The sequence below is a fragment of the Nipponia nippon genome, unplaced genomic scaffold, assembly GCF_047370975.1.
Source record: "Nipponia nippon isolate SJK-2023a ecotype South Korea unplaced genomic scaffold, ASM4737097v1 scaffold_1, whole genome shotgun sequence".
NCBI lineage: Eukaryota > Metazoa > Chordata > Aves > Pelecaniformes > Threskiornithidae > Nipponia > Nipponia nippon.
In genome coordinates, this window is record NW_028262290.1 from 65,116,643 (window position 1) to 65,143,740 (window position 27,098).

The 27,098-nt window shown below is 38.8% G+C and overlaps 1 long non-coding RNA gene across 1 annotated transcript; it reads right to left on the reverse strand.

Annotated features, from left to right (window-relative positions):
- Positions 1 to 1,226: 1,226 nt before the first annotated feature.
- On the reverse strand, positions 1,227 to 21,514 carry LOC148057404 (uncharacterized). Its single transcript, XR_015699677.1, has 3 exons — positions 21,434 to 21,514; positions 7,542 to 7,849; positions 1,227 to 4,244 (listed from the first exon to the last, which is right to left on the reverse strand). It is a non-coding gene; the product is annotated as an uncharacterized LOC148057404 (long non-coding RNA).
- Positions 21,515 to 27,098: the final 5,584 nt, after the last annotated feature.

A 27,098-nucleotide genomic window follows, 5' to 3' on the forward strand; every position in this document is an offset into this window, starting at 1 on the left:
TATGGGGAAGAGCGTGACTATGAGAATACATATAGCTGTGGGGTTCCGCTGCTGATCTGCATTTAGAGCAGCTTAAAATTGTTTCCATAGCAGGAAAAAAACAGTGCCTTCATATGTTTTGCTTGAAGAAGTATAAAGCGCTTTTGAATGGTCTCATCTCAACGCGCAGAGGACCCTCTAGCCACACTGAGATGGAGATACACTACCGAAACACACACCCCAGGTTTCTTTTTCTTTCAGATTTTTGGATAGAATTTCATTTTGATAAACTGAGATTTATGCTGATGTAAATTACACATGCAAATCTTCCATATGTCAAGATGGGAAAATTTACCATTTATATTTTGTACTTTATATTTCTTTCTCCTGACTAAAGTAATTTCATCAACATAATACAGGCAGCAGGGCAACACTTCATAAGCCAGATGTTTATTGACCTATGTGACCCTCCAAGTGTTTTCCTGCTGATTATTTGTGGTATGAACATAACAGATAACATCTGAAGTAATGTGGGAAAATGGGCCTATAAACCCAGTCACTTTTGATTTTTGTTTCAGATCATTTTGATTTCATTGGATTTTGTTTCCTGAAGGCAAGAACTTAAGGTTAAAAAGACCAAGAAAACAATTGATCTGGCTCTCAGAAGTGCCTAAGTTCCACTGTCAAATACTGTAAGAGGTCACTGAAAATAGGATGAAATGAGAAAAAGGTCAGTAATTTGATTCTACAAGAGAACTTACATAGCAAAATAGATGCGGTGTATTGTATAAATAACTTTTTAGTACTAACTATGAAGTGCAATATATTGGCATAGTCATTAAAATATTATATGAAAATAATTATTCTGAACTAAAAAGGCTGGAATGCTAATTGATACAATGCATCTGAAGTTAAAGCTATATTGTATTGTATTGTATTGTATTGTATTATGTTATGTTATGTTATATTATATTATATTATATTATATTATATTATATGATATGATATGATATGATATGATATGATATGATATGATATGATATTATATTATATTATATTATATTATATTATATTATATTATATTATATTATAGTACACTGAAGGTTAAAGATGTGTAAACAAGCAGGATAACCCTTTGGAGAGTATTATGCCAAAGAGTAATTAGCTATGACCAGAAAATTATATTTTTCTTTCTGGATGGCATCTGAAGCCTTGAAGTTCCCTTATATTACACAGCCCCAGCAGAAAGCACAATGAAGAGAAAGGAAACACAGAAAGGAAGCTGGATGCTCAGTCAAATGCTTTTTCTAAATGAGCAGTACACAGCCTTTGGCTAGGAGTTTCCCAGTTGTGAAAAAAGGAATTGTTGTAGAAATAACTGCAGCACCCACTCCTCTTCCTCTCTCCCCAGATATTTAAATGACTCTTCAATAGGAAACTATTGGCCATACAGCTGATTTAATGAAACAACTTGTGCATGCCCCTCATTCTGTTCAGTGCCAAGTCACCTGGATGCCATGAACTATCATCAGCTAGGATTTAGGGCAGCCCAGCTGGTTTTATCCTGAAACGTTCAAGGTAGTGCTTTACCAGACCTGATTCATCTGTCTCAGCTGAGGAGGAAGTAATCATGAACAGAAAGATGGTGAGACACAAACATTTCCGATCATGATAGATATTTCTGAATTTGGCATGGCATCACTCATCTTTCTCTCAAGAACAGAGAAGGCAGCTGTGGAAATTTTAATGTTGAGTGATGGTTGGTTGCAGGACAGAAGTGTCTAATCAAATTACCCTTCTGCTCCTTGTTCCTACTTCTATTTAAAGAAAAGGAATTTCTGCATAATTTTTCAATGCACAAATTACGTTAGTTAAATAACTGATTTGTTGCTAATTTCTGTTTCATACAAAAAACTCAACTGCAAAGCTCTGAATTTTGCTACTACTTAGCAAAAGGAGACTAATCTGTCTAGATGTTCACCACAGAATCAGAATACTTCATCATTACTGAAACCAACTGACCTCAAACACTATTATTTTTCACTAATAGAGAACTGAGGATTAGGCTGAACTATTCAGTTTTGCCTCATGGAAAACTCGTAAACTGATGATGAGCAAATTGCCCTGAATGCTATATTCTCTGGGCCAGAGAAGATGCCGATGATTAATTTCAGACTGTATATGAAAAATACTACCAGATTTACAAAAGTGGTTTCCAACATAGGATTCACTAAATCTAACACTTTACCTTTCTTTGGATGCCACAGATACTATGGTTGAACTCCTGTCCTTCATTAAAGACAGTGCTAATGACTGTGGTTCCATTACACATTTTGACTGCTAGTAGGATTTGCTGAGAACTGATTTTTCAGTTCACCATCAAATTAAATTAGCAGGTTCATTAAACTGTCAGAGCAGAAACTGTCCGCTTTTAACCAGTAGCTCAGGGCCCCCATCCAGAACACGAGACTGGGTTCAATGCCATGTGCTTCAAACAGCACGTGAGAGCTGTTCTGATGCGAGCGGGCCTTTAAGTAGGTTGCACAAAATGAAGCAGGGAAAACAAGGTGGTGGAGGAAGGATTGCGCTCAAGCAGCCAGAGGAGCGATGCTTAGCAGGACTGTGCAAGACTCGGAAGATCCAGACCAGGGAATGTTTGGTTGTTTATACAAAGGGGAACTGAGTAAGATGAAGGGACCAATGGCACTGACTCCCCCATCCTTGCATACTAAGGACTTTGGGTTTAAGACTACCCCATCCTTGCATACTAAAGACTTTGGGTTTAAGGTATTAGTGTGGATAGATCAGGCTTAAAATGATATAAACTCAGCCTCATTTTTAAGGGTTGTTTCTTATTTCATCTTCAGATGCTTCAGACACATTACCAGTGTTTCAGTCTTTCATACCTAAATTGGTTATAAAGAAGCTATATTAAAAAAGCAACAATTTATCTCGGTTAACTTCCACAGATCACTGTTACTAATGTTTCTTAAATGAAGCATTACAGAACTTTGCCTGGGGTATGTTATTTATAAACTTCTTTAGCCAATAAAGCTAGGATTGAGAAAGCTTTAAGTGTATAAATAGAAGTAGTAGTTGAAAGTCTTATTTTAGCATTAACATGTTTGAAATTAGATTACAGATAACATGCGGAGGAGCATAAACACAAAGCACTTCTGTTGCTGTGTGTGTGTAACAAAGCATGGCCTCTCGCAGGCTACGGCGCACCCCAGCATCACAGCGGCAAAACGTGGTTGTAACAGGGGTCTGAAAATGCCAGATGGACTCCAGAAAACTGATCTTAAAAAGGATTTTAGTAGCATATGGGGGAGGGGAAGTGGCTAGTGGATAATAACAAAGATTACAGTGCTGCTTGGTATTCGACAAAGCATTAGCCAGCTCAGGTAGCATAACTTTACCTGCCAAAATCCAAATGTAGGATGCAGTGTGAGAGTAAGAGACGAACAATAAGTGTATTCATATAGAAAATGTAAAACAGTGCTGTGGTTCTTCATATAGGGAAAACAACCTTTTCTACAACCTCTTTCATGTTTCAGTTTGATGTCAATTGTTTTGAACAACAAAAGGGGAAGGAATCAAGATTTGGACTAAAGCCCATAACATTTACTGAATTGTATGTGTAGGGAAGTACCAAAGATGCCATATGGGAAGGTTTTGACTAAGTATTAACAAAGCTGCAATGAAAGAAACTGAAAAGAACAAACAAGAAGAAAAAAGAGCATCTTTTGATTTCCTTCAAAATTTCATTACAATGTGATGGGAGTTACATGTTCATATGACATATATATTATTTATCTGAATGATAAAACCCCCATATTTACATTCTACTTGGGTATTTGGTTTGGAAGAAGAACATAAAATATTATTGAGTGGTGATATGCAAAATATATAAACAAGTAATTAAGTATTCATTTGTATAAGCTGGAATGGTGGTTATAAATTAAGTATTTGTGGATTCCCATCTGTGTGTGTATTTACTACAAGCTTCCTGAACAGGGGAAATAATATTTGTCCATCCCACAAACAATCTACCGAGATGTTTGTCTTCATGCAACCTCAGAGTACTGAACTCAGCTCTGATACAATTCCAGTCTTTTCAAAAGCGTTACATCTGTTATATCGGGTCTGAATGCGAGGTCTTCTTCTGAACTTCCTTGCATTTTCCTCTTTGCCCTGTATTGCTTCCTTCATTGCAGCAATGTGTATGTAGTGTTTAGTTTTATCCTTGATACAGTTTTGCTCATCTGTTTAGGAAAAAAAAAATATTTTAAAAGAGTGGTAACAAAATCAGCAATTATTATTTGTTTTAAACTGTAACAATGAGACATAATTTAAACAGATGTAAATAAGGCACAGTTTTAGGGTGCCTGGTTGCTTTAACTCTCTTTCTACAGTCTTGTGTAGTGGGACATTCCTAATGCAGATGAAAGAAAGCAGTTTGCCTCAGGCCACATTTCTGATTTGCCTTTATTTCACTCAGTTTGGCCAGTTTCAGATGTTGTGTATGTACATTTAAGGCATACTAGATTGCATACAGCATTTACAGGCATTATTTTAGTCCGTTGCCTATATTCAGTCCACATTTACTTACTATCTTCATCATCAAGTCTATGTCACACGCACTTCAGGTTCACAGGTTGCTTGAAGAAGACCCTTATGTGTTTCATTATGCAGCTTAAATATATACTTCATACCCTTTCTCTCCTGAACAATGTAAAGAATTCCCAGAATTTCTGTAAGTAAATGCACCTAATTTGCAAATGGTGGAAATCTCATGCTCTCCCTCCACTGGTGTCTAAAGACAGTGGCAGTTTTGACTCCCTAAGCTCCTTTGCATGTACGAAAAGAAAATGACAGCTCCATTCTTTAAGATGCAGGGCGGTCTGTAGTACCCCACTCTTCTGGCTCCATCAAATCAAGGTGTCCCGAAAGTCTGTTGTAGTGGCCAGCATCTGGGTGGCGATAGGAGGAACACAGTGTAAAGTCTTGTGAAATTCATCCTGAGGCCATGCTTAAAGTCTGGCTCTCAGTTTGCTTGAAATGCTTCTTGTGTGTATGCTAGGATCGTTACTCTTTAAGTCAGTAGTAAAACAAACAGATTTCTAACAGCAATTTGTCCTTTTGTGCATTCAACAAATGTGCTTTCTCTTTTAAACAAGATTCTCTTTTCCCACAACTTTAGAGGTAATATTTATCCCTCCACAATTAAAAGGAACTATATTTGGGCTCTCCATTGCTACAGATTTTTACTTTCATATGCCTATTTTCATATTAATGCATTTAGCTTCATCTGTGGTCCCTCTCTATGCATCATATTTTATTTTTAATCAAACCATGTATTTCATCCCTATTAATCATGTCTTCCCCTGTAATTGCATCAAACATCCCAATAGCCATTACATTTGATTCATCTCCAGCTTATATTTCTTTTACAAAATAAGAGTAACTGTTTCTGCTAAGACCCTTAAAGCGAAGAGCATTTAAGAATTGCCTGCTCAACAGGCTGAACATTAACTCAGTGTGAAGATATTATCTCTTGTTTTAACATATTTTGACTTAGCATTTACAATTGCATCAAATTTTCAACAAACACTGAATTAAATACTAAAAGCTCACGTTCCCCATTTTGTATGTTTCCCATTTGTGTTTATTGTGGGCTTCACATGTCACAGTTATTTATTTCCCGAGGATTTTTTCCTTAATTTACAGTTATTTATTCTCTACAGTTTCTTCTCTTGCATTGACCTTCTAAACAGGCATACAAAACCAACATACATAAAATGAGTTGCATTTCACAGAACAGGATACATGATGCCCCTTGTAATTAATCAACATGTCAGAATCTTTTAGTAGGAGAATAAAATTAACCCTGTGTTCCTTAAATCTGTCTTTTTAGCAAATTTATGTTCATTAAAACCCTTTTTAAACTCTCTTATTAGGGCTACAAGTTATTTGGTATCTTCAGCGTGGCCTCAGAGTCCTTTTAAAGCTTATATTGTCTTCCAGACTATTTCTCTCAAGCAACTTTTGTGCCTTCATATATGCTATTACTCATTAGTTCTTTGCTTTAAGTGTTTTGGTTTATTTCTCCAGCTAGGATACCCGTTTTAGTGTTAGAAAAACTGTGCCCATTGCATTCATTCACTGATGGAGATCTTCAGAAACTGCATGATGTTGCTGAGTCACAGAATCTGAGAACAGTTGAGGTGGGAAGGGACCTCACCTTGTCCAACACACACACCACCAACCCCCCCCCCCCCCCCCCCCGCCAAAGCACAGGCAACTAGAACAGGTTATTCAGGACTGTGTCCAGTTGGCTTTTGAGTATCTTGGAATATGACAACCACAACCTCTCTGGAAAACCTCTTTGAGGTTCAACTACCCTCACAGTAAAAAAGATTTTCTTATGTTCAAGTGGAGTTTCCTGTACTTCATCTTGTCCTATTGCCTCTTGTCCTTTCACTAGGCACCACCACTGAGAAGACTCTGGCTCCATATTCTTTAATCCCACTCATCCAGTATTTATACACATTGATATGATCCCCCTGAGCCTTCTCTTCTCCAGACTGAAAAGAGAGCTTCTTCAGCTCTCTCAGCTTCTCCTTCTATGTTGGATGCTCCAATCCCTTAATCATCTTTGTAGCTCTCTACTGCACTTACTCCTGTATGTCCATGTCTCTCTGTTCTGGGGAGCCTGGGACTGGACACAGCACTCCAGATGTGTTCTCACTGGTCCTCAGTAGAGGGAAATGATCATCCCTCTTGACTTGATGACAATGCTCTTCTTAATGCATCCCAGGATGCTGCTGGCCTTCTTTGCTGCAGGAGCACTCTCCTGGCTCATGGTCAATTTTTCCACCAGCATCCCTAGGTCCTTCTCTGAAAAGCTGCTTTCCAGGCAGTTGGCCCCCAGCATGTACTAGTGCGTGGGTTATTCTTCTGCAGGGACAGGACTTTGCATTTACCTTTGGTGAACTTCATGAGGTTTCTGTTGTCCCACTTCTCCAGCCTGTCAAGGTCCCGCTGGTGTTATCAGCTACTCCCCTCAGTTTTGTATCATCTGCCAACTTGCTGAACATGCATTCTGTTCAATCATGCAGATCATTAACGAAGAACATTAATGAACAGTACTGGCCCCAGTAATGAACCCTGGGGTACACCACACACTAATGATTGGCCTTGAGATGGACTTTATTCCACAGATCACAACCCCTTTGAGACCAGCAGTTCAGCTAGTTTTCAATCCACCTCACTGTTCCATTTATCTAGCCCATACTTCATCAGTTTGCCTATGAGGAGGTTATGGGAGACAATGTCAAAAGCCTTACTAAGGCCAAGACAAACTACATCCACTGCTCCCCTCATTCACCAAGCCAGTCATCTCATCCTGGAAGGCTCTCAGGTCAGTTAAGCATGATTTCCCCTCCATAAATCCCTGCTGACTACTCTCAATAACCTTCTTGTCCTTCATGTGTCTGAAAATGCTTTCCAAGATTATTTGCTTCATCACCTTCCCAGGCATCGAAATGAGGCTGACTTACCTGTAGCTCTCTGGATCCTCCAACTTGCCCTTCTTGAAGACAAAAGTGACATTTTCTTTCTTCCAGTCCTCAGGAACCTCTCCCAATTGTCATGACCTTTCCAAGATTATTGAGAGTGGCCTTGCAATGACATCAGGTCAATGAGTACTTGTGTCAAGCCTGTTGGGCAGTCCTTTTTCTGGCCTGCCGCTTGCTGATCTATCTATATAAATCAATTTGTGTTTGCTGCAAGTTTTCTCCCGCTGAGGTATCTTTTCAGCTTCCAGCTTGGTTTCTAGACTGTTTTTTTCTTCTCTCTTCATTCTTTTCTGGATTATTTTGTTAGAAACATGAACCACAGTAAAAGACAAAAGTTTACTATTCAATACCATATACTTCACCGCTAAGTGGTCAGTCATTCCTCCTGACACTGATTAATAAAGGTACCCTTAATTAATTGCCTTCATTCCCGTACCTGATGTAAGCGTAAAGTAATATTAATATGGAATTGTTTGCCAAGAGTTTTATTTATGGTAATACTATCTTGACAATATGGTAGGATATGGGGGGTGAGGGTGTGTCAACTTTCTGTTTAATCAGGAACTTCTTAGATATCAGTGGTACTTTGATCAGCTATAAAGTAATCATTGCTTTGGCATGATAGTGTCACTATGGTATCTTCTGCCTGGAAACTTCTATTACAAGTATTGATACTCAGCAGCATGAAGTTTTATTTCAAAAGGTTTCGAAGCCTGGACTTACTGTGACCATGACTAATTTTGTGCATCATATTTGCAGGGTGCTGATAAAAATTTAAAAATGTTTTGGGCAAAGATAAATGCTGGACAAAAATGAAGTGCACCTAAATACAGAGCTAAATGCATGCCAGCATTGGTGGACACAAGCTTTACAGAAATTATGCCCTGTCAGAGTACATGTAAGTCAGTTTTGCTGCAACTTTCATCACAAACTAAATAATTACAAACACTCATAATTCTTCCAGCAGTCAAAATCTCAAGAAGTCATCATTTTATGTTAGGCTCTCTCAGTGACTTCAAGAAATGAATCTATGGTCTGTTCAATGCAGAGAATTAATGAGTAAAATGTAACAAAATATCAGTTTGAAGTCATAAGACTTTGACATACCAAGAAGGTACCATGGGGTAATGAATTGCCATCTGTCAGCTCCTGTGAGGTAACTGTCCATACACACATTCTTCCTCTCCTGCAAATGCAATATAATCATAGGTAGTTTTTCTCTCAATTAAAGAATGATGGGCACTTCACTTTTACTCGAGGTAAGAGAATGCACACGGAGAATTCAACATGGCAATTTCCTATCTCCCAATAATTTGTTCATATTTCCTACATATCCATACGAGTTCAAATGCAAAGGTGCCATTAGGATTACCTAACCTAATATCCTGCAGAGCACTAGCCAGCAGGTTTCACTCAGTAATTTCTAGAGTGATCTCAACAACTTCTTGATCTAGATTACATACCCAGAAAGACATCGAAAGACATTCCACCATAAATCACACCACTTAAAGACAATTAATTTGAAACACCTCCTAACATGTCACTGATTGTCCGTTAAAAATGTATGTATTCTGCTGAATTGGACCTCAAAACTGCAGGGGATGAAGAATAATAACATTTCCTCATAAGCTATTTCAAAGGTTATTTCACTTAATTTCTGCTTTGAGTGCTTCTGGTATTTTCTTTCAGGTACAATCCATCCTCTTTTCCTGCTCCTTTAGAAGTACTGGAATTGCCATAATCAGGCAGATCAAAAAGCCATCCGGCCCCATGGCAGAAGGTCAAAACGGTTGCTTAGGGAGACAGCATCAGAAACAGATCAAGTGTGGAGCAATCTGTCGCAGGAATATTCTCCATATTTCCAGGTAGATCCTGCATCAGAGTCTTCTTTGGGGCTACTGTATTTAAAATTGCAATGGACCTATCCTTAAGTTTGTTCAGTCCCTTTTATTTAACTCCCTCATCCTCCCTGCCAAATACTCAATTATTGTTACAGCTGCTGAAGAAAGCTCAGCAGCTGTAGAGCTGGCACATTTACCATGCAACCCAGTAAGTTAGCTGGATAGCACTCATATAAATGGAGAACAAATGGGTGCTCTATCCTCATTTTGCTCCAGCATTTAGGACTGAACTAACAGTTACTCCAATGCAAATAGGAGAACAAAAAACAATAGGTCACAGCTTAGTTTTTAAAAATGCAGAATTTTAGTGGATGCTGCATTTGGATGCTGAGAAAAGATGCTTTCTCTAATTTATAGACAAGCAAAACCAAAAGGGCAATAGAAACTAGCTTTTCAACAGACTAACTGGAAGGAGCAAGTAAGGGCCCCTTTGGGGAGTGGTAACTAAGTAACTAACTAAATAGGTTGCAATTCAGGAAGATGAGAGAGATGGAGAAGGTCCCGGGGGTGCTGGGAGACTGATTACCAATGCATACATATAAGAGGAGTAGAAACCCAGAAGAAAGCAAGAGATGTCAAGGGCATACCTATGTGAGCAAGACATGCAAGGTTGTTTGGAGCAAAATTTCTGGAAAGCCAGGCAGATTTTGATTTTTGAATAAAGAAGCTGCCTCACAGTGATTATTTCGACCATTTCCTAGGAAAACAGGATGGGGCATACATTCTTGTGAATTACCAGGATCGTCACTATTAGGCTGTTCTCCAGTTCCCTTCCTAATGCAGAGAGACTCTAAATATTGGCTAACCACTCCTACCACAGGCAATGAATTTCTTCTTTACATGCAAAACTGAGAAATTTACCTTCCAAGCTTTTCTAGAACTATGATCACAGTAATATTTGCATATTTTACAGCACAATAAAACAGATTTTTTGTCATGAGGTTCCAAAGTGTGATGTGACATATGAGATTTATATGGAGCTGTTAAACCCTGAAGGTTCACTGTTTGAGTTTTATTAAAAAATGAACCATGATTCAGTTTTTCCAGGGCACTGTTTAAAAATCAATGACACTACACCTGTAAAGTGAGAAAAGATCATGATAATATCACTATATATTAACAGTTTAAACTGTGATATAATAACTTCCTTTTGGAGTAATTTAATTCTATGCCTTTTAAAAAAGTGTCATACTAACTACTTTCAGGAAAAGTTTGCCCCAGTCTGGATACCTTTGGGCATTTCATGGTTTACTCTGTCTGAAAAATGATTGATAATCTGATTAGCTTTTCCCCCAAACACAATTTTTTTTGGAAAGTGACAACTATGCTGTGTCTGAGACAAACATGGAAAAGTACTCACCCTCTTTCCAGAGAAAACAAGGATGGCTGTAAGCCCACCTTGCCTATGCCTTTTCACGACTGAAACTAAAAAGGAAATCTTGGTTTGCTCTTTTCTTGTTGTTTTAAGATGAAAACCAGGCAATTTCAAGGAGGTAGTGTCATTTCTATTTCTATTTCTATTTCTATTTCTATTTCTATTTCTATTTCTATTTCTATTTCTATTTCTATTTCTACTTCTATTTCTATTTCTATTTCTATTTCTATTTCTATTTCTAATATTTGTATTTGTATTTGTATTTATATCAATAAAAATGTGGAAATGCCGAAAAGCTTTAGTTTCAAGTGCTTTTTGTGCTACACTAAGTCCAGAGTTCTACTACCTGAACAGAACAGTATCATTTGAAAAGAAGTTGTCTTTTTTCCTCCTCCATTACTTCTGCTGAGACGCAGTTCCAAAACAACACTCCTCCAACAGTTGGAATCCTGATTCTAAATTCACTGCTTAAATTTAATTATGGTCACTTCACAGGTATTTGTTATTCTGCCAGCACTGTCCCTTAGCTGAACAGCTCTTTTCTCCCCCTCATGTTTTTCTCCCCCTCTTATACATGTAGGTAAACAAGGCTAGTAAGGTAGGTAACCCACCAGTACTAGGGTAGAAACCATCAGTGTCTGCACTTCTGATCAGTAACAGTTATTATTTTTCTTTAATGGTCATCATACAAGCAGCATCAAACGTGTTGATGTCACATATTTGGGAAGCATCAACAATGCAAACCAGGACTGGAATACAATACAGACGTATAATTTTAAGCAGTGCAAAAATACCCACCGAATGAAATGTAACAGCTTAAAATGCAAGATGCTGTGCTTAAAGACTAACAGCAGAAACTTTTGCTCTGAGAAATTTTGCTCTTCCTACTTGTGATTGGAAACAAGTTTTTGCGCACATTGATCACACATGAACCAACAGGCAAAGGGAACCCAGAACACACTGGGAAAGGCACAGCAGAGACGCTGAATATCTCTGCCATCCCACAGTGGCACTTGAACGCTTCAAATCTGAAGGGAGTGCAGAGAAGGATTGGGAGATAAGGTAATGAAGAACGCATTTTCAGAGACATTTATTTGTTTAATTTCAGCCTGTGTTTTATTTTGTAATTCCCCATGAAGTATTAAATACTTTAAATCTACTGAAAATCAAACGGAAGGATATTGGATGAAGGTGTTGTGATTTAATTTTAGTTCTTCTAACCACTACAGTGCTTTTATTTTATTCAATTTCTTCTTCCTCTGTACTTGTACCAAGTGTGGAAATTAACATGAATCTCCATGTCAGTCTTCCCCTGCTGTGCAAGCAATTTCTAAACATCAGGTTGAACTGCATAAGCAAACCTATCTTGTGTTCCATACTGCTACAGCCAGGCTGCATCCAGGAGGTGAAATAATTTATGTACAGCTACACTATATTTTAATCAGCGCTGTAAATTTGAGAACAGTTTAAAGCTTTTATTTTAAAACCCCTCTTAGTTGGGCAGAAGAACAGCACGCCAGCAGTTAAGTGGAGTCCATTTTCAGAGATTCCGCTTCTCATAAAAAATTCTCAGTGACTGTGACTGAGCCCTCGTAACCAAAACTTTCCTCCAAAACCAGCCTTTAGAATCTGTTTGACTTTTGTTGCTTTCACACACCACTGCCTTTCCTCTCAAAGGATCAAAGAGGTTTCCCTCTGTCCTCGCGGTGATGAAAGCTAACCACATCTCGTGCCGTATTGGGAAAAGTGTAGCCAGCAAGTAAAATGAAGTGGTTTTTCTCCTTTATTTTGTACTCTGTGAGATCACATCTGATGTATTGTGTTCAGTTTAGGACTTCCCAGTAAAATAAGGACACGGACATACCGGAATGAACCCACTGGAGGGCCACCAAGATGACTAGGAGGCTGGAACACATCACTCATGAGGAGGTGATGGAGCCCTGTTTGTTTAGCCAGTACAAGGGAAGTCTCATGGGGGCTCTTCTGCTATTATGAGATAACAGGGGCAGTTTCTTCTTGGTACACAGTGAAAAAGTAAGAGACAATGGTCCTAAGTGGCAACAACAGAAATTTTGATTGAATCTTAGAAAAAATGCTTTCACTGGAAGAGTGGTCAAACACTGAAACAGGTGGCCTGTGCAAGTTGTGGAATCTCCATCTCTGAAGCTATTAAAAACTTGACTGGACAAGGCCCTGAGAAACCTGATCTAACTTCCAAGTTAGAGCTAACTTCAAAGTTGGCCCTGCTCTGAGCAGAGTACAGACCAGATGACCTCCAGAGGACATTTCCAATCTAAATTAGTCTGTGGTTCTAACATCAGCTGAGTTTGCAATTTTACCTTGCCTTTGTAATCCTTTGGAAATGTATGAAAGAGTCTACTAGTGTTATTTGTTCTAAAAGATGATGAAGAGATTCTTCCCTCCTAGCATCTCACCTCTTTCCTCTTGGGGAACGGTTGTTTTTTTTCCAGGCCTACTCTTGTGACTCTTGTGTGTTAAAAAGAAAACTTTGCTCATGTCGACCTGCCTCTCCCTGGTGTTAGTATTAATCTTCAGCCCTTTCCTTCCAGATTCTAGGTCACTCTGTAAGACGCCATCTGAGGGTGACAGAGGATGCCATGTTGCCTCCACAGAAGAGACAAGAGTATGCTGTCATCACAAATAAAACAAACAGCACACTGGGCTGTATCAGCAGGTGAGTGGCTAGAAGATAAAGGCAAGCTGTTATTCCCCTTTGGTTGGTGCTAGTGAGGCCGTACATGGAATATAGTGCCCTGCTTCACCCACTCCCTGGCTCAGAAGGGATGTTGAGAAACTTGAGAGTCCAGCAAAGTGGTATGAAGATGGAAAGGAGCCGTGGGCATATCTCCTCACATATGTGGGGAGAAATCTGTTTGGTTTGGTGAAGAAGAAAATGTGGTGTGAGCTCATAGTGGCCTGCAACTATTTGAAGGGGAAATACAGAGATGACAGAAACTTTTTGTGGTAGTTGCAGATAGTGTTGCAAGGGGCAATAGCAGCGATGTGCAGTGTGAGAAGTTCCAACTGGACATGACGACAAAAGTCTTCGCTAAGTGCATGTGCAGCACCAGGACAGAGAGACTGACTCCATCCTTGGAGGTTTTCAAGACTCAGCTAGACAAAGCCATTCCTGACCTGATGAGCTGTTGAAAAGTCCTCTTTCAATTAGGCAGGTGGACTGGGTGATTTTCAGAGGCGCCTCCAACCAACTTTTGTTTATATTTCTGTAATTCACAGTCTCCTGTATTACATTGTTATCTCTCCTGCTGTGTTCCCTGGCTATCTCTATTTCCCCCCTTTTCTAGAGAGGTAACTCCTGTTCTTTCCAGAAAACAAGTCTTCTATTTCTGTTTGTTCTTTGCCCATGCTTTTCAGTGATTTGAACCTGTTTTTCAGCTCTGCTCCTCCTCTACTAGTGATCTCTTCCTCCATTTTGACCTGTTGACATGTTTTTGTGGGTCATCCAACTCATTCAAGCACCTCTTCTCTATGTCATTTCATTTAATAGGTGTCTATAAATTTCAAGTGCCTGCACAGCCTCCTCTCTCCCTTCCTTTGCCCTCTGTTTTCATATAGCTCTTTCACCAGTCCTCCAGCTGCAGCACTAATCCTCAGATCTTTTCTTCTGTCTGGCAACACTTCATCAGTAGGTAATTTCCATCAGGTACCTATTCAAGATTAGAAACTTTCCTACAGCTTCTGCAGCAAGTCCTTTTCATGCCTGTTCCATTTTTAGTCAGATTTTATGCATTAAAGAAACTGTATTTCTCTGTCCCTTGCCTGTTTTTAATAGACTGTGGAGGTTTTTTTGGATGTGTCATATTGAGTCAACAACAATCTGTGCGGACATGAAAATATATAGTAACTTATGAAGACTATCAAGTTTGTGAAAGACGATTTTGCCTGACCTTTTAAAGACATGTGGTGTTTAAATTAGTTCTGTGAGTAAGAGATCAATTCAGATCAAATTTCCCTAAATTTAAAGAGAAAATTGTACTTCCTTCATCTCACCCTATAAAAACATTTTTTTAATGCTCTTTATTTCTTCGCTTTTATAGTCCCTGGACTTTCCTCAACTTTGGCTACTTCCATTGTTAAATCTCAGCAGTTAACTGTCCATCAGCTGTGATTAAAAGCAGAAAGCTTCAGCTGGCTCAGCTGCACGCTGTCTTTGTTACTCAGCTCCCCTGGAGAAGACTGTAAACTACAAACTGCAGCAAACCACAGATCCCACAGGCTCTAACCAAGCCAGCTACCACCAACCATTGCAACCATGTCTTTGATTTGAAATTAAGTGGGAAACTGAGAGAACATGCCACAACTTTTGGTATCAGTTGAAGTTCCCTAAATTGAGGAGATTTAATGTGACCAGGTAGCTAGAACTGATAGAGGTGGTCTGAGATGTGCCAACACATGAGTAAGTGACACAAATTTCTAGTGCTGCAAACTCATTGCTATGTCATGATTTTTATGGTATTCGGTGATTTTCTTTAATATACCAGTTCCTAGAGTCATAAGACTACAAGAAAACACCAGACTTCACAGATGTTACACATTGAGGACACTGACTGCAGTCTTCTGCTCGCGGTGTACTTCAAACAAAACTATTTACCTTGAGTCACTCCCAGTTCTAAAGATCTATTTATTGAACTGCTTTGATCGTGAAAACTGGCAATCATAATATTTGATTTATGCATAATGTGTTTACCACAATAAAATAAAATAGAAAAAGTTCATGCATCACATTGTCCCAACCCATATTTATGGACTTTTATTTTTGGAATAGGTGCTTCAATGATAATTCAGATCTAGATAAAACATCTAAAAATGGAATCTTGTAACCATCATTCCTAGTTTTGTTTGCTACATAATTTTACCTCTCTTTTCACTAACTTTATATTAATAGTCTCGCAATATTTCAGAATACCACTAGAATATCATGTCACAACATGGAGACTATGTTATTTGTAGAAGCAGGAAGGATTTAAATGAATTAGTGATGCCGAAACAGAGCGGAAGGAAGAGTTTTAAAAACACATTTTTTCAGCTGATGGTAGGATATAGCATAACTGAAGAATAATGGTTTTTTTGTATTGCTTGCTTATTTCTTCGCTTTTCTTTTATAATGAAAATGCTTGTATTAATTCATATTTACTCCATCCTTTTTGTGTATTAGTAAATGCAGCCCTGCACAAGCAATGACACCATCTGATCTAATGCTGCAGATCTGTTCCAACAGCTGGATACCAAAAGGCCTTTTAAGAATATGCTGTAATAAAAGCTGCCATTTTCTTTCTCTTCTGACTTCTTTATGTTGCCTTACCACAGTTTTATGTGCTAACTTTCTGTAAATCTTAGTCTTTGAAATATGCAAACATAATTTCATCACAAAAAAGCAAGACAATATCCTACAATATACCAACCATGGGATCCTCGGAGTGATCCTCGTAGGGCCTTGCTCCTTTATCATCATGATTTGAAAAAACTTCCATAAAAATACAAAGTGACTCATGAAGGGCGTTAGGGCTGTGACAGAAGCTTTTGTCTGACCTTTTGTGGGCTCAGGGGATTTAAATTAGTTCTGTAAGTAAAGAGCAATTCAGATAAAGATACTTGAATGAATAAATAACTTGGAGAAAAAGGGAACCATTTTATTCAGGTTAAAGCTGAATTCTTTATGCTTTCTTTATGCTGAGTTGATTTTCTTTTCCAAGAGAAAAGAATATTTGATGGGGTAAAACCCCCACCATTTTACTCTCATACAAGATTTGTGATCAAAGGACTGTAAGAATCAGAAAAAGCAGTTATATTCAATGTAAAGGCTAATCAGTTATTTTTCATGTGTTAGGTGCTTATAAATAGATTTTAAAATTTATTGGGGATTATCTGTTCCTTTTTAGCTAATTTAACATAGGGCACAACAAACAAATTTAGTGAGGACTAGGAAGTAGGAATTATGAGATTTAAAACTGTGACAATTAACAAATTAAGATGATTCAAATAGGCAATCTCTGGTCACACTTAATCATTGCCTCAGTTTTTCTCTATCTAGTTAATATGGAACATGGTTATAATTTCATTGAATTCCTATATGATAAGCACAGTTAATTGCACAACAAAACTAAGCAATGCTTTGCAAAACCTGAAAGTCTTTCAAAACTATGCTTTCTGGGATTCTCTGCCAGTCTAGTACCATTACATAACCAAATCATGCTTTTTAGCTACAGGTATTAATGACAGCTATAGATAATATGCTATCCAGTGCCCAAAATTAAGCCCCTTGAATGATAGTTTTAAAGTTATATCATCTTCTAAATAAGTAATAATAACGTATCAAAGACAACAATAAGTCTGTGCAGAGAAGACTGCTTCTGCATATTAAGGATGACACAAAGCACTTCAAATTTAGTTATCTACTCCTAAATTTGCCCTAAAGGTCACAGAATTAATTCTAAAACCTGTAGACATCTATTTTATGTTACTATGAGTCATTAAAGGGTTGGCTGCATTAACAAGATAAATACTACGAGACCAGAAATCCAGCACCAAACTATAAATTTGTATCTCTCAAGAGTGAAAAGGTTCACAACAAAACAGGTATTTGAGACAGGATTTAATTTTAAATATTTCCTCACCAATAATCACCAGTCTTTATCGTCTTTGTGCTGTTGAAAAGAGTTTGTGGAATACACAGGTGAACCTAAGACTATGTCTATGGTAGTGAATTAAACAGTGCTTGTGAGCATTCCCAGACACTGGAATATGACTGCTCTGAAATTATTAGAGCGGTCCCTGGCATGCTTTTGGCCTGTACCAACTAGCAGTCTCCCAAGCAATTCCCAGGCACAGTCTGGGAGTCAGAACATCCCACAGACCATTACCACCCAAGGATTTGCATCCAGCCACCCTGTTCTGGAGGCTGGCTGTGTTTGTTTACTGGTGTACTTGCGAGTCAGTCCATGCCAGTTGGCTTCTGTGCCTGGGAATATTCTTGGCAACGGTTTTATTTGCTAGTATAGACATACTCCTATCCCTTTCCCACTAGTGCTGAAGACAAGTAGGAGGCTTCAGGAAAGTAAAGACCAAATCAGTAAAGTTTCATTCAGTTGGAACCACTTTTGATAGCCAAATCCATCAGGATGTTTTTTTTTTTTCATTTTTTTAACAAGCCACATTCCCCTGTTATTTTAATCCCACTGCACAAAGGTGACACACCATTCAGCTAAAGTCAGAAACAGTTTGAGGTGCAGCTTGTTTTTTCTGTATCGTGATTAATCCCATGCAGAATGTCAGGCTGGAGTTACATTTAAAGGCAGAATATGTCAATATTCTATATTCAAAGTAATCAGAAATGAGTGCCCAGCACCTCAAGTACTGTCCTGGAAGCCAATAGACCAGAACATTAATTCTTGCTCCTGAACAGAGTTCCTATCTTGTTTTGGGCAAATTGTTTACAGCCCAGTCCATAATGTCTAGACTGTTAGGCTGCAGGATTACGCTTCCTCTCTGCCTCCAGTACAATCCATTTAAGCCTGCAATAAGATGATGACACCCCAAAGCAGTTCACCAAGTACCCTACTGTTTAAGGCAGCCCTAAAGAGATGCCAACATTAAATTCCTCCAGCTGAAGAGAGACAAATTGGAAGGGCCAGTGTCTCCCATTTGCAGGCAGAACACTCTAGCCATTAGGATACAAGGTACAGTACAACCAAAGTTTACTTGCTCCCTTCCTACTTGTAAGTACTTACTCTCAGAGGAAATCTAGATTGTTACCTTGCAGTCTTGACAGAGATATGCAAGCCCCAAGCAGAATGAGTTTTCAGGCAAAAAATTACATATTACCAGTACATTTGGGATAATTTCAAGTGGCTCCTCAGAACACGATGTTTTTGGGTTATCTTAACTTTGTCTAGTCCCCAAATTCTGGGCTTTCGATTCCACTCGAGTCCCAGTCACATAAAATTTAGCTGTGCTATGCTGAAATTGTGGACGCCTATTTGCTGTAATAGCTCTGGCTTTCATATCTCTGCTGTATTTACACTGTCTTGTTACTTGGGGCCAGAGTCGAAGTACCCTGGGGACTGCCTGCATGTTGACAATCACTTTGACTCTCATCTGGAAAATCAAGGTGCCTCTTCAAAAAAGAAATCTGAGGCAGAGAGCAGGACCAGCTCGTACCTGAGCTCCTGCTCCTCCAGGCCATACAGACACAGCTCAAGCCATTTGGCTCTTTGAATTCAAACACAGATTTCAAAGTCGGTAGAAACAAAGCACTGCCTTAATTCCCCATGCGTAATATGGGGAGTTGCAGAACTTTTCTACCTTACAGGGATCGGGAAGATAAGACAGACCCATTTTGGAGTCACTCAAGCAATACACCACAGGACCCATACAAAACACGCAGCCAAAAAGATGAAACGTCTTTGGCAGTGCAGAGAAGGCTGAACGACGGCGGCAGTTACGGATCACTGATTCTCAGGACAGACTCACACTGTCCTAAACGCTGGTGAAAGCTTCTTTATGTACAGCAGCTGAGCATAGCTGAAGGGCGAGGTACTTGCAGCTCTGCAGCACAGGAGCCGAGCGGGACAGGAGCCAGTGAAGCAGGCTGGATGCCAGCTGAGTCCCTCAGTGCCAGGGGAATTCTCAGCTGGGAGAACCTGGCTGCCTTCCAGCCTTGCTCCTCTGCATACATACATATATATATATATCTGTGTATATATGTATAGCAGAACTTTTAAAGGAATAATTATCTTCCGTATGTCTTCTAGTTTGACTAGAAGATTTTTATCTCATACCTAGTCTAGTATAGAATAAACCTGCAGCTGCCTGATCTGTGATTACCCTCAGCTTTCACATAAACCAGATTTTTAAGCAATCATGTTGACAAAAAATCCTATGCCTCTTTTTGCAGAAAAAATGAAGACTAAATATCCCAACAGTGTAAAGGCTGGAATACCTGCACTGGAGAAGAAATATAGGTAGGCACTTCAAAGATCCGCAATAGCAGAAAATACCTTTTTGTACCTAGCACAGAAATATGTGGGTGAACATACTGGCTAAAAGCAGAAGGGAAGAGGGAATACCTAAGTCGATTTCAAGATAAAAGAAAGCGTTCATTTCTTCCACCATAGCCCCCCCCTTTACTAGTTACCAGGTGTTTCTAATTTAATTAATTTCATTAACTTCTTACAACTTGTTCAGCCAGCTCTGCAGACAATTGATTTTTATTACTACATGCTTCGGTGACTTTCTACACTAGATTTTTTTCCACTGACTATACAGTTCTTCAAATCTCTTCAAAATTATATTTTATTTTGTTTCTGTCTTTTCAGAGTTTAGTCTGTCTTTTCAATCAACCTTATCACTTATTTAGCACATTCTTCTATACGGCAAATATAATATATATTATATATATTATGTAACATCAAATATTTACATATATGTTTGCTGCTTTCAGAGGTGTGATTTCAAATTTTCATTATGGTGAAACATTTTCATCACTGTTGCTAGTGAAAATTGCTGACAAGCCAGAAAAATAGCCTGATTATGATATTGTAACTATTTGATATATATCAGACATGTGAAACAACAGTATTTGGAAAGTACTTTCGAACAATAAAGGAGCTTTTAAGATCCACAACTCAGGATATCATGTGATGGCACTGAAACTTCTTAATCAGATTGTTTTCACCCTTAATTATTCAAGCAGAGTTCACACTGACACCTGCTGTTAAGATTGTCTAACTTTTCCCATTATAAGACCATTTTCAATTTCATTGCCAAATTAACTGTGTGGGCTGATCTTTTCTGGGATGAGTGTCATCTTCTGATTTAAATCAAAGGAAAAAAGACAGAGTCATTGTTTCAGATGAAATGTTTTTGTGATTTTCAAGAATTATGTGGGCGATAACAGCTCGCTTACTTCATATGGGCTCTCTCCCAATTACTTCATTTTCAAAAATCAGTTATCTACATCCCTTGAAACAAGAACTTGAAAACCAGCAGAATTTCATTTGCTGAAGTTCCCTAGAAAGGCTCCATACTTGGCCAAGCAACAAGCCCCAGAAAAATCAGACAATACACACTGACGTAAGTGGAAGGGTATTACAATTTTGTATCCAACATTTTTGAAGATTCGACTTGGTTTTACCTCTGACAAATCACCCAGACTGAAAAAAGAGAGCTGGGGAAAGCAAACATGGACAAAGTAGGTAGGATGATACAGACAGAGGTGTAGCAATGGGGTGCATGAACCAGAAGACGGGTAGACAAGCTCAGTAAGGCATGCAATGCCAGTCAGCACTGAAAAAAGAACAAGTATTAACAAGAAAAAAAGAAGGAAATACTGGGGGGCCAACAGGTGTTTAAATGATGAAGTATTTAAATCACAACTCCCAAGTCTTGACACTTCTCCGCTCTTCAGTAAATAATTTTGAAGCAAACTGCCATAATTTTCCATCTCTTTCTATTCATGTGCCCACAAAAATGATAACCCATTTTTGTTACCTCTCTGGTAATGAAACAATGAGAAACTTCTGTGCTGATGACCTAGAGAGCCCAGGCAGATAACTCACATGGAAGATGAGCATGCAGTTGTTCTAACCTCCTCCAAGAAAAGTCAGCATCAGGTTTCTGTGCAGTTCACTGCATACCTGGAAACCAAATCCAGATATATACTATTACAAAATAATTTGTTCTTCTCATAAAAGTGATATTACCTGATTCATGTTACATAGGGATAAATTAAGGCAACAATTCTGAAACACCCTTCGTAAAATAAATGATGTTTTAGATTACTGGCATCCTTAAAATTGTTACTGTTGAGTGCTCATCTGCTAAGACCTACATATGAAATTCTTGATTGTTTTATAATAAGGATGATTTTATACTTTATTCTGTTCCTCATCCCCTCTCAGAGAATTTGGAATCAGGAAGTTTGGGGTTTTAACCTTGAGTTTGCCCCTAGTTTTCTGTATGACTTTTGAAAATTCAGTAAACCTATCTGCCTTTGCTGTCTACGATGTCTATAAAACAGATATGAGTGTATGTGATCTACCAGCAACTTACTTACAGAGCTTTCCACATATACATTGGCAACTACATTTTAGCCCGGGTCAGGAGATGCTCAATGTAGCAAAGACTACAATTAACATCAGTAAAGGGCAGTCCTCAATGTCTTTCTTTGATGTAACACAGCATGGAATTTATGCTTTCCTTCTCCTACGCTGATGACTGGACTCACACAACCCCAATGTTTTACGGTCATCTGCCACCTAACTAACACTTTGTTAAGTAGAACACCTGCAGTGATTTTAACCACAGCCCACAGTAATTTAGCCACTAATGGTCTACATTACACCAGCAGTCATAAACGGTTGGAAACTATCTGGTTGTCTCAGTCCTATGGGGTTTTAAGATAGAAAATAGATGAACAATTGGTTTCTTTTCCTTATTTAAATAAGGAAGAATATTCAAATAAAGATTTGTTATGATGCTGATGGATGTATTTTTCGGCTGGTATATTCTTCAAATACTGATACGGAATACAGAAAGCCTCATTTCAGAAATTGTTTTGCAGGAGAGGTCTTTATATGTGGAGGGCAGAATGAAGTCCTGAGCCTGTACTCTTTCTTTCAACATTTGAAATGTGCACGTGTCAGAAACAAGTTTACTCTTGCATATACGTGAAAGCATGAACTCATTGTAGGCACAAAGATAATGCGCTTAGTAACTGGGCACTCTTTACAACAAAATGGATGTAGGAATGCATTTGAAAAGGCATATCTTGGTCATTACTTGTAAAGACTACTACATATTCCCCCAGCATCTGGATATACCAAGAGAAGACCGGGGAAGTTCATGTTTTAGAGGCCTTCTAGGATTTTACATTCTCTCAAGAACTCATGAAACTTTTTTGGTTTTTTTAAAAAAAAAAACCTGCGGTCAAGAATCTGGAGAAGTAACAGACCAGTACATTTCTGAATTATATAAGACAGCTGAATTCTGTAATTATTGGATTAAAATCCTCATAAATTAGAAATAGGAATGAAGCTCCAGGAGATTAAATGAAAATATGCAAAAGCTCCATGTTAACATTATGAAGAGATGCAGACAAGTGCAACATTTTATCAAGACATTCAGTAACTCTGTTCCTGCTAGCTAATCTGCATGGTACAGATGTCCTGCCTAAAAGCTTTGTGGTTCCCCAGGCCTCTTCTCAAAACTTTTTGAAAATTTGCCTTCAGATTTTCAACTGCCCTTGGGTGCCAAGGCAGCTTTGCGCAAGAAGTCACCCAGCATCATGTCTGAGGAGCCATTCAACTATTTTAGACTTGAATTCCTTTTGAACTCTCTCATGAACACCACCTTGTCCTGGAGACGTGCTGCTCTTTGTGTGCTCTGTTTGCTCCATGTGTTGTCTTCTGTAGCCACTTCCTCTCCACGTAGGTCCTCTGAGGAGCCTCTCACAAAGACGACTTTAGATCAGAACCTGCCCCGTTTCTTGTGCGGCGAGCGCTGATGCAAATAATTAATTTAGCTCCTCTGCAATGGCCTAACCCTCCCCTGAGTGCTCTCTTTATACCATGATTATCATCCTGGCCCTTCAAACTCTGGCTTGCTTCCTGCTTTTGATATATTTGAAGAAAGATTTATTGTTACTTGTGAAACTTTCTGCTAGATGGTCCTCAAAATTCTTCTTGTCTTACTGTGCTTTTACACGTCACCTGCCAGAATTTACGATCCTTTCTATTTTTTTAATATGGACATAATTTTTCTGAAGAGCGTCTTCTGGTTTTCACGATGCATGTCACTTGCTTCTTAGCTATGTGGGTTTTCTTTTGCCTTTTCCCACACTTTTCTTCATAAGCAGAGCGTGTTGGCCCCGTGCTTCCAACGTGGTGGTGACCTAAATAAATTCCAGGTGAAGTAAGAGGATTTAATTCTCTTAGCTGACCTTTTTTAACAAGGTTCTTCTTTTACACAGTTCCCCTTTCCGAGAGAGACCAACTGTAGTCGTTCCCAGAAAATTACCGAAGCCGAGCATGCTACAGCAGCCGCTGCAGAAGCAGCCTTCAGCTGTGTGGCTCTGAGGCAGCCCCTGGGTGCTGCTCGGAAGCACCTCATGGGCTGCAGACCCTCCTGGGCTCCCCCGAACCAGCCGCCCCATCACACAGCTGCTGACGGTGACCTCTGTGTTATGGTCTGATGGAGCATTTGCCCGACTGCTGCAGGTAACTGAAGAGGCCCATGATTATTCTGTTTCCTGCTTTGGCTGCTTCTTTTATGGTCTTAGGATAAAGAAACCAGTATTACCATCTTTGCTGGGCAGTTGTAAAAAGGCAATGATACATTTTTTTTACTTAGGCTTCAAATTTCAGTCCATGTGGATTCATAAGGTTGCTTGATGAAGTGGGGATTTTCTTAATTAGATTCTAATTTTAAAAAAATATATAGCACTACCTCACCACCAAGAAGGCCTACTTCATCTTTCATCTTCATCACCAAATTTTTTGTTTTGGTGTTACAGTCTTCCGCGGATTACCTTTCTTCTGTCAAGCTTCTGATACGTGTACTATGCCACTTCTTTCACTGAGAGGTAGACTCGCTTCCCTCACATCCTGGATTTCAAGCACTTGCTTCTGCCATGTTTTCTTCTTTAACTGGCAGCCTGCCTCCACATCCTATTTGATGTTTTTCTCCCCTCTGACCGATGTATCTGAATTCCCACAGCATTACCTGTACCACAGGTTCCGTTTCAAACCACTTGTTCTTCTGAACCTACTGGCTTTCTCACCACTTCTTCATTTACAAGCTCACTCATGATATTCCTGTTTTTAAGTGCCAGAGGCCCAGTTCCCTTATGAGCCCTCTTCTACAGCCTCACTGTATCAAGGCAGTGTTCCCAATTCCTGGTAAATCTGACTCCCTGATTTTTGCAGCTTCAGTACCTGGCTGAGGAGATGGTGTTTGTGTTTGGCACCAGTATTATTGTGCTTGCCAAAAGGACAACAATAGATGTGCTTTAAAATGGGGTTCGTTGCATGACCTATTTCAGGTATGGGGGATGCGTGTCCCGACAATCGTGCCAGCACAGCCCAGGGTGACAAGCAGTGGGGAGAGGAAAAATCAATGAGAGTGTGGTAGGGAGGGAATTTCTAAGTGAGAACAGCCACCAAATATTTCACAACGTGCAGCTACATCCCCAGAAGGACTCTGTATACACAGTAATGCTCCTCCACATGAATTAACACTGTAAAAACACAAACCAATTAATTACATTGTATTGTTTGTTACCACACGAGATTCCAAAATTACTACACCATGAACACGAACATTCAGATAAATATATTGACTTAGAAAATGTCAGGCTTATGTTGAAAACAGAAATACTGTTATCAGATTTTTCTAAGAAATGCAACGTACTTCTGTTGTTCAGGGAAGTATAATTGCTTACTTTCCTATTCTCACCCTGCCTGCAAGCACATACTCACTTCTTTTTGTGCTTTCTCACTGGGGGCTCGTTTATATTAATAAATACCTGTGTGTGTGATACAGCATGAGAGACTCTCATCAACAAGTACGAAAAATATATGCTTGTGAAATTATAAAAATCCCTTAGCTACGTATCTAAAGAAAATACGGATGAGCACTATTTGGTTACAGCAGATCTCCTGCCTTGCTGAATACAGCTGGAAATCCTTATTTTTTCTTCCTCAGGATCAAAGTACTTAGCCTAAATTTCTATTTCAGGATCACTCCTATGCATAGTCTAGGTCTAAACTCTGTAATTTCGTTTCCTTTGAAATTTTTTGGGAAAAACAATTCCTGTGCACATGAGTTGTCAAGCTGCTACACTCTATGCAGAATTCAGCTACCAGAGCTCAGTAGTATGTCCAAATACAAGAAAATACAATATATTTGGACAAATACAAGTAGTGTGTCCAAATACAGGGATGTTGGGGGTTTTTCTATAAAAAAACATTCTTCACATGAAAAGACCAATTTTCCAAACATAGTCTTCATAGTGAAAAAAAATATGATGTCAAGTGTAATTTCTATGAACAGAAAGCCTCATTTCAGAAATTGTTTTGCAGGAGAGGTCTTTATATGTGGAGGGCAGAATGAAGTCCTGAGCCTGTACTCTTTCTTTCAACATTTGAAATGTGCACGTGTCAGAAACAAGTTTACTCTTGCATATACGTGAAAGCATGAACTCATTGTAGGCACAAAGATAATGCGCTTAGTAACTGGGCACTCTTTACAACAAAATGGATGTAGGAATGCATTTGAAAAGGCATATCTTGGTCATTACTTGTAAAGACTACTACATATTCCCCCAGCATCTGGATATACCAAGAGAAGACCGGGGAAGTTCACGTTTTAGAGGCCTTCTAGGATTTTACATTCTCTCAAGAACTCATGAAACTTTTTTGGTTTTTTTAAAAAAAAACCTGCAGTCAAGAATCTGGGGAAGTAACAGACCAGTACATTTCTGAATTATATAAGACAGCTGAATTCTGTAATTGTTGGATTAAAATCCTCATAAATTAGAAATAGGAATGAAGCTCCAGGAGATTAAATGAAAATATGCAAAAGCTCCATGTTAACATTATGAAGAGATGCAGACAAGTGCAATATGGACAGCAACTCTCCAACAGAGCAGTCTCAGAGATAATTTGGCATGTAACATAAGAGAAGCACAGGAACACAGCAAAAAGCCTGCCCAAGAACCCACCCCTGACACTAAAAAAACATCAAAAAGCAATACAGAGCAGAGTAGACAAAGAAATTACAAGATCACATAAAATCGCTCATTGTGTACTCTGAAGAAAAATAAGATGATGGACGGACCTTCTGTCTGGGGTCATACACTTGTAGCAGAAGAAATTATCATGCCAAAGCTTGTAGACAAGGGAAAAGGAAAAAGGAGAGGGAAGAGGAGAGGAAAGAGGAGAGGAGGAAGGGAAAAAAAAGGCAACATAAAACAGAAAACATAAACCTCAGCCTATCATAAGACAACAAGACGAGGCACCATACAAACAGGAAATTAAATGCCAAGTACACAGCAAGGCATCAGTGAACCTGGATTATGAAGACTCCTATATTATTACTTGAGAATAGAGAGCAAAATTGCAACCACAAAAAGACAGATTACAATTACAGAATGCATGATCATAAAACCACAAGGATCATGTAATTACCCCAAAACAGGACGCACAAAGAAAACATACAGAGAAA